Genomic DNA, 10038 nt, shown 5'->3' with positions numbered 1-10038 from the left:
TAGGAATTTCCCTTCTTCTTCTTCAGATGCAGTGTCCTGATTGGCCCACTGGTGACCTCCTGCCCCTTTGGGCCGACATCCTCCCTGCTTGCCTCCAGAACAGACAGAATGAACAGCTCGCCAGGCTTAGGACACTCCCTATATACGCAAAGTTTGTTTCTCTTTAGAATAAAACTGTGTTATTCTTTTTAGCAGCTTGGTGCTTTGCTCCTTTTTGCACATTTAAACTCTGCTAACAGATTGCTCAGAATAAAGTCGGTACAACCGACACCACAGGGCCGTCAGAGAACAGCCTCATAGGAATCAGGGTCGTAGAACCAACCAGACGTCTAAAAGCAGCCCTGGAGGTAAATGTTGGTGTTGATAGGACACAAGAAGCCAGTGGTTCTCAACCTTCCCACTGCCGTGACCCTTTAATCCAGTTCCGCGTGTTGTGGGGACCCCCAGCCATAAAATTATGCCAAGGTTCTTTCACAGAAATCAAACCGAAACTGACCCATGGCGTGAAGATCCATTGTTCATGATTGTACAATAATTGTTTTTTCCCTCCAGGGTTTCTCAGTTGAGTTCTGCCTCTTGTCCCACCAGGCCGATCTTGCTCTTTCCCACTACTCCAGACAGACAAACGCTCTCTCTCGATCTACCCTGCAAGGCTGTTGTGTGCTTAGCACCCCCCCCCCCCCAGCCATGCTGCTTGCCCTGCTGCGACCCCTGTGAAAGGGCCCCGACCCCCAGGTGGGGAACCACTGCATTAAGCAGCACTCAAACAGGATCCGAGTTTCAGCAAGCTCCGCACATGGATGGAGACCACGGTCCCTGAAACTTTGTTCAACTAACTTTGTGCATCGTTTAGCACAGTGCGACTCTGTTGCCTGTGAAGAAGTCATTCAGCTCAGCATAGTTTGCAGGGAGTCGTGAGAGCGGCAGCCTTGCCGACCTCCTCCCACTTACAGTCCCATGTTAATAAAATGGCATATATTTTTTCAGACGGTTGGGGAAAGGGCACAGGTGAAGCTCCCCTCCCCTCTCCCTTCTGCATTCCCCAAAGCCCACAATGCTGATGTGTCCTCAAATAGCTGTTTGTTCTCCACCACCGAGGTCCTCCTGAGCCCTGTTTGTGCTCCTCCTTAATCCTCCACCGGCTAATTCTCAGTCAGCGCCCACCCTAATTGTCCTCCTCTTCCAGAGCAAACAAGCTCTAGTCTTTGGAAAACAAGGGGCTTTGTGCCCAGGGAGGGGGCTCCGGGGCCCTTGTTTTGACTGGCCCTCGCTCCGTCTTGATGACTCCGAGGATTTCAGCCGGGCCCCTGCCAGGAGTTCGCCAAATGAGGCCTCCAAGTGGTGATTACCCAGCGGGGTTTGCCCAACCGCAGAGGGCTCCAGAAACGGGGAAAACAAGGGCAGGAGGAATAAACAAGACAGGTCAAGGTGCGGAAAACATCTCTCTGTCTTGCCTCCCTCCACTGCCCTTCTCTTTCTTGACCCCCTTTCGAGAGACCAGACCATTGCAAAACATGGCAGCTAAATCTGCTTGCTCCCGAGCATTCATCTGTGTCAAAAAAATGAAAAGCATGCCTACTGGATGGGGGATACGCTTCTAGGTAGCACTGTGTGTGAACGAGACCTTGGGGTACTTGTGGATTGTAAACTAAACATGAGCAGGCAGTGTGATGCAGCGGTAAAAAAGGCAAATGCCATTTTGGGCTGTATCAACAGGGGCATCACATCAAAATCACAAGATGTCATAGTCCCATTGTATACGGCACTGGTCAGACCACACCTGGAGTACTGTGCACAGTTCTGGAGGCCTCACTTCAAGAAGGACGTAGATAAAATTGAAAGGGTACAGAGGAGAGCGACGAGGATGATCTGGGGCCAAAGGACCAAGCCCTATGAAGATAGGTTGAGGGACTTGGGAATGTTCAGCCTGGAGAAAAGGAGGCTGAGAGGGGACATGATAGCCCTCTAAGTATTTGAAAGGTTGTCACTTGGAGGAGGGCAGGATGCTGTTTCTGCTGGCTGCAGAGGAGAGGACACGCAGTAATGGGTTTAAACTAAAGTACAACGATATAGGCTGGATATCAGGAAAAAAATGTTCACAGTCAGCGTAGTTCAGCAGTGGAATAGGCTGCCTAAGGAGGTGGTGAGCTCCCCCTCACTGGCAGTCTTCAAGCAAAGGTTGGATACACACTTTTCTTGGATGCTTTAGGATGCTTTGGGCTGATCCTGCGTTGAGCAGGGGGTTGTACTAGATGGCCTGTATGGCTCCTTCCAACTCTAGGATTCTATGATTCTAAGACAGAGGAACACTAAGCTGCTTAAAAGTATGGAATGATTTTATTTAGAAGTGAAGCAACTTCGTAAAGAGAGAGAGGAGAGAGAGGGTCCTAACAGTCCTAACTGCCTAACTGGTGCTTCATCCGACTGGAGGAAGGTGAGTAACGGGGTATCTCAGGGCTCGGTGCTCAGACCGGTACTTTTTAACATATTTATTAATGATTTAGATGAGGGGGTGGAGGACTACTCATCAAGTTTGCAGATTACACCATATTGGGAGGACTGGCAAAGAAAACTGGATGTAGTCTGCATGGGGCTTTTTACCTACTCTCAGTTCGAATAAACCCCTCCTGTCTCCACTAAATTCCACTTTGATTTGGGGTACTTTAAATTTTCCCTCTGCAGCGTGCATGATTGATCTGGAATGACCCTATCTTTCCCCTGCAATATCCAGAAGTGGATATAACTCTCGATATTTGAAAAATTGCCATCAGGAAGTATGTAGATTTCTGCTTTTTGCAAATTAATTCCCTTCTATGTGCCTCGTAGCAAAGCAGTCTTCCCTGATTGGCCAGGGTGTCAGTTCAAAGACTTCCTGGTTCCCGGTTGCAAGGCTTGTCTTAAAGTGACTGAGCTCCAGAAGCCCTAACTTCTCTCAGCAGATATTGACCTCTTGGATTTATTCCCCCTCCTCTTCTGTCTCCAATGCTCTCCCCTCCCCTCAAGAAAAAAAAGAAAGAGGCTCCTGCTGCGCTTGGCTCCCTCCCCACTCTGAGCTTCCCCAATCGAGTGCAGAACACTTTCTGATTCAACTGGGGGGGGGGGGATAGAGGAAGACCTGAATTCAAATCAATCTGAATTCAACAGGATCCACAGTGGAAAAAACACAGTAAGTCCGTTTGCGCCCTGGAGGTTTCATGCCAGGCTGCAGGCTGTAGTTTTAGTCGTGGCAGGTCGCCCCACCTCTTCCTGCACCCCAATGGGGGAGCATTTGGCCTGGTGTACCTCTTCCACCCCCAATTTGTGCTCCTGCACGGAAGCTGGGGCAGTGAAGTTCCCAGTGTGTAAACGGTCTAAGTGCAGAATCAGCCCAGGTCTCCAGGTTAGAGAGACCAGTTCCCCTGGAGGAAAAGGCTGCTTCTGAAGGCAGGATTCATCCCCCTTTCCCCTCCAGGCTTCACCCTCCACCCGCCCCCCAGTCTCTGGCTTCTCTTCCCAGCCCAGAGCCGTGAACCCTACTCCGCATTCTCATCCGCTGTGCTTATCTCAGAACAGCCAAGGGGCCAGTCAGGGCTTGCAGGGAGCTCTCCTTCAGGTGTGCCAGGAAAGCTCTGGCGTCCCTTCCCAGGCAGGGGAGAGGGGAGCACTTGGCCATGGGGGGCAAATAGAGGGGAGAATGCCCCCCCATCCCTTCCAGAGGGGCTTCCTTCTGTGGGACAAAAAGGCTTTCAAAAAGCTGGGAAGGGTGCAGAAGAAGGTTGCTAACAAGGCCCGGGGTGTGGAAGGTGTCCCCTGGGGAAGAAGCCCTTCTGCTTCAAGCTGGTCCCCAGCCCCTTTCCTGGGGCCTGCCAAGGGTTCCTTAGAAAGTGGGGGGGGGGGGGCGAGGCAAAGCTTCGGACTTTGAGATTTGATGGGCTGGGCAGACTTTTGTTGCCATCCCAGTGCAAAGACCTTCACTGAAAGGCAGGCTGGGCCGGACTTCTGTGTCTGGATCCGCCTCCCCAGCATCCTGCCTGCGCCAGTACAGGGGCCAGGGCTCCGTGGCAGAGCCTCTGCTTGGTATGCCTCCCTCTCCGTCAGGGGAGGCCAAACCTGTAAGCCCTGGGGTGGGGGCGGGGCAGGGTGGGAGGGGGGTGTCAGGTGGTCCAGCAGGACCCAGTTCTGCAGAGTGCAGCTCCTGCTAAGCCGCTGGGGGATCCATTCAGTGCCCACAGAGGGTTTAGCTTTAAGAACAACAACAAGAACAACAACAACAGAGCAATTTGGTGTTGGGGACTAATGGAGAGGGATTTATTTTTAAAAGAACGGGAGGAGGCATTTGTGGCCTGGCCTTGGCCGGCCTAGCCTGGTCTCATCAGCCCTGGAAGCTAAGCCGGGAGAGTGCTTGGATGGGAGACCACCAAGGAAAACAGCGGTCCTTTCATCTTGGAAACGGAGCAGAATTGGCCCTGGTGGGTGCTTGGGTGGGAGCCCACCTCCCACAGGGGCCTCCAGCTGATCCCCAGACTGTGGAGCTCGATATTCCCAGAGGAAGCCCCCCAACTCTGCTCCCCAAATTCCAAAGTGCCCAAGCTCCACACCCCACCCCACCCCCAAATTGTACAGCCCTCAATTGGCAACTCAGTGCTGGGGACAGTCCTGGTCTGGATGGATCTAGAGCCGCCACTGAGATCTAGTAAGCAACCCGTAGGGGGGGGAGGGGGGCATTTCCTGTATGTGTTCAGGGATGCGGAGAACATATGTGTGTCATGTACAGAGCAACACATATACGGCCATGGGGAGTGGGGGGTGGCTTCTGCGGGGAAAACACCGGCCTGCAGTTAGGCGAGAAGTTTGTCTCATGTCCGTGGCGGCTGCGTTTCTTCTGGAACCAGTTGGTGACCTTTGGAAGCTCTCTTCCCGGAAAGGTTTCCAAAGGGGTCGCAGCCAATGGAATGTGGGAGCCTGTCAATATTTGGGGAATCCTTATGGGACATCGCCTTCCCCAACCATGGAGCTCCAGATCGCAATCTGCAGGGAGCCTCATTCTGCAGGGCCTGCGAGACGGAGCTCTTCCGCCAGGCATTGGGTTGAGGCCAGGCAAGGAAGATCTGCCCTGAGCACCCGCCCTGAGGCGCCAGGCCAAAGGGGACCGACTGAGTTTTTAGGGATTGGTGGGGGGGGGACGGCTGCAGGAGGGGGCTTTATTGCTTTTATCATACTTGATTTTATTGTTATTAACCACTATGAGCCGGCTTTTCTGGGAGTGGTGGTGAATAAATTGAACCAACCAACAAACCACCAGTGGTGTCGTGGTCAAGAGTGGTGGTTCTAATCCAGAGAACCAGGTTGGATTCCCTACCTCCTCCTCCACGTGCTGGGGCCAGTCCCAGTTCTCTCAGAGCTCTCTCAGCCCCACCTATCACAGGGGGTCTGTTGTGGGGAGAGGAAGGGAAAGATATCTGGGCCTCCTTCAGCTAGTGAAAAGCACGGTATGAAAACCAATTCCTCTTCTTATCATTTCTTTAAGGGTCTGGAAGGTTTCAAGACAGCTAGAAAGAGGGAGGCCCCAGTGAGTTAACACCGCAAAGGAGACTCCCCTCGGGGGTAGTGGTGTAGAGTGTCAGGTTCAAATTCCCTCTCTGCCATGGAAGTGGGCTGGGTGAATTTGGAGCAGTCGCATCCTCTCAGATGAGCCCGCCTCACAGGGTTGTTGTGATGATAAAATACAGGCAAGGAGAACCGTGTAGGCCCTGTTGTATCCCCACTGGGGTGAACGTTGGGCTATAAATGAAGTCCATGCATCCATGGAATCCCGTATTAAGGGTTGCCAGCTCTTTGGTAGGAAGATTTTAGGGATGGAGACCAGAGAGGGTGGGGTTGGGGAGGGGAGGGGAGGCTCTTCAGCAAAGAGCCATGCCACACAGCCCACCTTCTAAAGGGGAACGATGGGTTGTGATACCAGGAGATCTCCAGCCACCACCTGGAGGCTGGCAGCCCAGCATGGTGGCCCTCTTCTCCAAACACGGCCATATGTCCCCACTCGCTCCCTCCTTGTCCAAGTACCCTCCATCCCCCCCCCCAGCGCACCAGGCCCATAGAGTGGAGCCCCCCCAAACGCTGACCTCATGCGCTCCAGACCTGTTTGGGTGGCGGCAGAGGCGTGTGGTGGGCTGGCCACAATCCACGGTCTCGGGAGTAATGCCTGTTTACACCCCACAGCACCGTCTGGAGGAAAAGCATCAGGAGAGATGCTGGGGCTGGGGTGGGGCATTGCCTAGCCAAGTCGAGGACCAGGGGAGGGGAGGCAGTCGGGAGAAAAGGAAACATTTCGGAGAAGAGCAAAGGAGCCTCCTGTCACAGGTTGCCTACACAGGAGTGTCCTCAAGAGCTGCCTGGGAGGGAAATCAAACCATTTTGACTTGTGCAGCCTGGACGCCAGAGCAGCATTGAAGTGGATAGCATTGCTCCCTGTTTTGTTTCCGAAATATTTCTCACAATCAATAATGCCATTAAATGCTTCTTTGGGGAGCGCATAGGAGATGGAAGGAATGCAGCCAAGGGGGAAGTTTCCCTTGCCATTGGGGGCCGCAACCCTCTGGGAAGACCACTGGAGCTGACAGGGGATGCCTCGAACGGCCGCCAGTCCCAGGAAGCCGCCCTCTTACCTGGCTCTCGGGTAAACGGCAGAGGTGAGGCCAGGCGGGACTGACCCTGAGTGCTAAGGGAGCCTGGAAGCAGCTTGGCCCTTGGCCCAGGTAGGGCTCTCAGCCTCCAGGTGGGTCCTGGAGATTCCCTGGCCGCAGAGGGCTGCTTTGGAGGGTGGACTCAAGGGCATTGGATCCTCCCCTCCCCACACCCAGCCCTCTCCAGGCTCCATCCCCTGAATGTCCCCACCGAGAGTCTGCAGCCCTCTGGGAACTCCTCAGGCCGAAGCTTCCCAGGGGTTGAACATCTGTAGGAAGACTGAGGGGAACTCAAAGACTCTGAAGATCAGTGGTCTACCTCAGAGGAATGTTGTACAACAGCCAGATTTCAAGGCTCCGCCACCACACAGCAATTTCTCATATTTTGCTCCTCTCTAGGAAGTGGCTCCAGGGATGGGGAGGCGGAGAGATGGCCTGGGTGCCACCCTTGTCTTCTGTCCTCCCCCCCCCCCCCCGCCCACTCACGCCTTGTCTGCGTTGATTGGCAGCTGGTCTCCAGGGCCAGGGCTTCCTTTGGGGTGACCTCGAGATCTCCTGTATGCAAAGCAGATCCTCCGCTGATGAGTTCTGGCTTCCAACAAGCCTCTTTGCTGCTCTTCTTCTGCCAAGTTTTGTTCTTTGGCCATCGGCCTGCAAAATATGTAGGAGGTCTCTCGTATGTTTGTGTTTGGCTCAACAAGGACTTAAAATCCTTCTTCTGTGGCGGTGGTCATGGAACCAGGGTGGTCTACAGACCTGAACAATGCATCCATCCTGCGCCAGACTGTAGGGGTGAAACCCCAGAGCGAGCAGGGAAGGGATGCGTGTGCCTGAGAAGGGATGATGCCCCACTTAATTGTGTCTGGAATATTGAACGGTGAGAAGGGAAGAGGTCAAGCGTTTCCCAGGTCAACGGACAAAGTCTGGGGCCGGGACCCCTTTAAGATCAACAAAGCTTTATTCTGGGCAGGAGCTTTTGTGTGCAAGCACACTGTGCATTTTTTGGTGGGGCTGTGTCTCTGCCGCAGAGCATCTGCTTGGTGTGCAGAAGGTCCCAGGTTCAGTCCCCGACATCTCCATAGCTGGCGTTCTAGATGTTGGAGGAAAACCTGGCCACCTGGTTCACTGTCTTCCGCCTTGTCCTTTCCCCCCAAGGGGAGCGAAAAGCCACTGCTCACTCCTCGAGGGACGGAGGAGGGGAGTGTTGCGCATGCAGCCTGGCAGAGACCGGGAGTGGGGCCGAACGGGTAATTGCCAGTGGCTGGCACACGGGATCTGGCCTGCCATTGGTGGCTGCTTTTGCCCAGTCCGGGGCTCCGCTTAGGGCCAATCAGAGGCATTGGCAGGAATCCTTCACTGTATATAAGTTCAGGGGGTCAGCTGCTCTGTTCAGTTCAGTGGTGTGCTGATGTTTACATGAGCCGCCCCGCGTATCTTGAGCCCACTCCTCAGTGGGGAGTGCCCCCCAGCATGGGGGTGGCTGGTTCCCAATCTGCCACCACTGGAAGAAGAGGATGTTTACTGTGGACAGGGAGCCCCAAAGCACAAGTGCTCTGTTGATCATTCCTCCTTGAGCAACGAAGCAGGATGGGTAGCCAGCCAGGGGAAGGAGAGGTGGACCATAGCTGTCCTCAGCCCTGTCCATGCACGGCGCCTTTGGCTGAATCAGACCCTGGGGCTTATCAAGGCTGATAGTCTGACAGCTGGATGGCAGCTCTCCAGATGCTGGGGCTGAAGTCATTCCGACCACTTGCAACTGGATCCAGATGAATTGGATGTGCTCTGGGGATGAGAGAGGGGCGTGTGCCGCATGCTGTCTGTGCCCCCTTCGTATCCTGCCTAGAGGTGGAAGAGAGAAAGAGACCTTCACGGGGGTTTGGGGGTGTCGTGTGTAAGAGGAGGTGCTCATAGGTCTCCTTCTCCCCCATGAACACATGAAGCTCCCTTTTTCTGACTCAGCCCCTTGGTCCCCTAAGGCCCGCATTGCCTGCTCAGACTGACAGCTGCTCCCCAGGGTCTTCCACACCCCCTCCCCCCTGGAACTCTCCAATGGAGATGCTTCCAGGGTTTGGACCGGGGACCTTCTGCACGCCAAGCAGATGCCCTGCCCCTGAGGCATTGGCCTCCTTGCCTGTGTCCCAGTTGCCTGGCAGATGTGCGACAGCTGTGCTCGCTTTGTGGACAGACCTCTGCCTCCGAGCCCCAAGAGAGAGATCGGACCAGCTGAAGGGAGCTCCCGGGAGCCTCCCCAGTTTCAAGCGGCCATTTTCAGCAGGGGGGGAAAAGGCACCAGGCCTTGCCGTGATTTAATGGCCCCCGTTGCCCCGGCTGGATGGCCCAGAGTAGCCGGATCTTGCCCCATCTCAGAAACCAAGCAGGGTCAGCCCTGCCGAGCATTTGGATGGGAGGCCGGGAGAGAACTCTTGGGCCACAGCACAGAGGCGGTCAACGGCAACCACCTCTGGACGTCCCCTGCCCTGAAAGCCCTCCAGGAGCACCACAGACCACCTGCGGTTTAATGCCAGCTGTTGCCGGGATAACCCGGAGCGCTCAGGCTACGTGGATCTGGTCCGATCTCAGGAGCTCAGCAGGGCCAGACCCCCCCGGAAATGCAGGATGGCCATGCAGAGGTAGGCAGAGGTGCTTCTTGTATGGAAACCCCTAAGAGGGGGCTGCATTTTGGCAGGGACTTGACAGCCTGTTTCTCCCCCCACCCCCACCCCACACACACACAAACACAGAGATCCAGAAGTGCCCTGACTTAGAGGTGCAAATATGCTCCAAAAGCCTGCATACGTTATCCTCGGTGAATGTGTTATATTTATCCTGGATTACACTTATAATCAGTTCAGTATTATCTGCGGAGGCTCCTCTCTGCAAAACAGCCTCCCCTCCCTGTTACTATCTTTGGAAAGGAATTACTCAGCCTCTGAAGACACCCAGACAACTCTCTGAGAAGCAGGCCGGGATGGCAGAGCCCCTGTTGGGACTTGCTCCCCGTGAGTAAGGCCCCAAACATCGTTCTGTTTTCCCTTTCCCAACCGTTCGGAGTGGGTGGGTGGCTCACACAAAAGCCTTCTGAGTCAGACAACACACAACAGTCATTTCAGGGCAACACTGCAATTCCAATCCAGGGGGGATTGGGACGCTTGACGGGGGATTTAAGGCTGGAAAGCAGGAGGCCGGCCTGGGCACGAATGTTGCACGCGTGCCAACACTGTGGCTGTTTCCAGAAGCACCAGACTTTGCCACTCGCCGGGTTGCCATCTCCAGGCAGAGGCGATTTGCCCTAGCAGGACGCAGAGCAGGTGCTATGGGCCCCACATTCCAGGGGCCCCATAGTGTTGCACGGTTGTCTCCATCCATGAACCCACGG

This window comes from Paroedura picta, chromosome 8 (genome assembly GCF_049243985.1).
Source record: "Paroedura picta isolate Pp20150507F chromosome 8, Ppicta_v3.0, whole genome shotgun sequence".
Classification (NCBI taxonomy): domain Eukaryota; kingdom Metazoa; phylum Chordata; class Lepidosauria; order Squamata; family Gekkonidae; genus Paroedura; species Paroedura picta.
The sequence above is the reverse complement of the archived record's forward strand: the minus strand, read 5'-3'. Positions refer to the sequence as shown.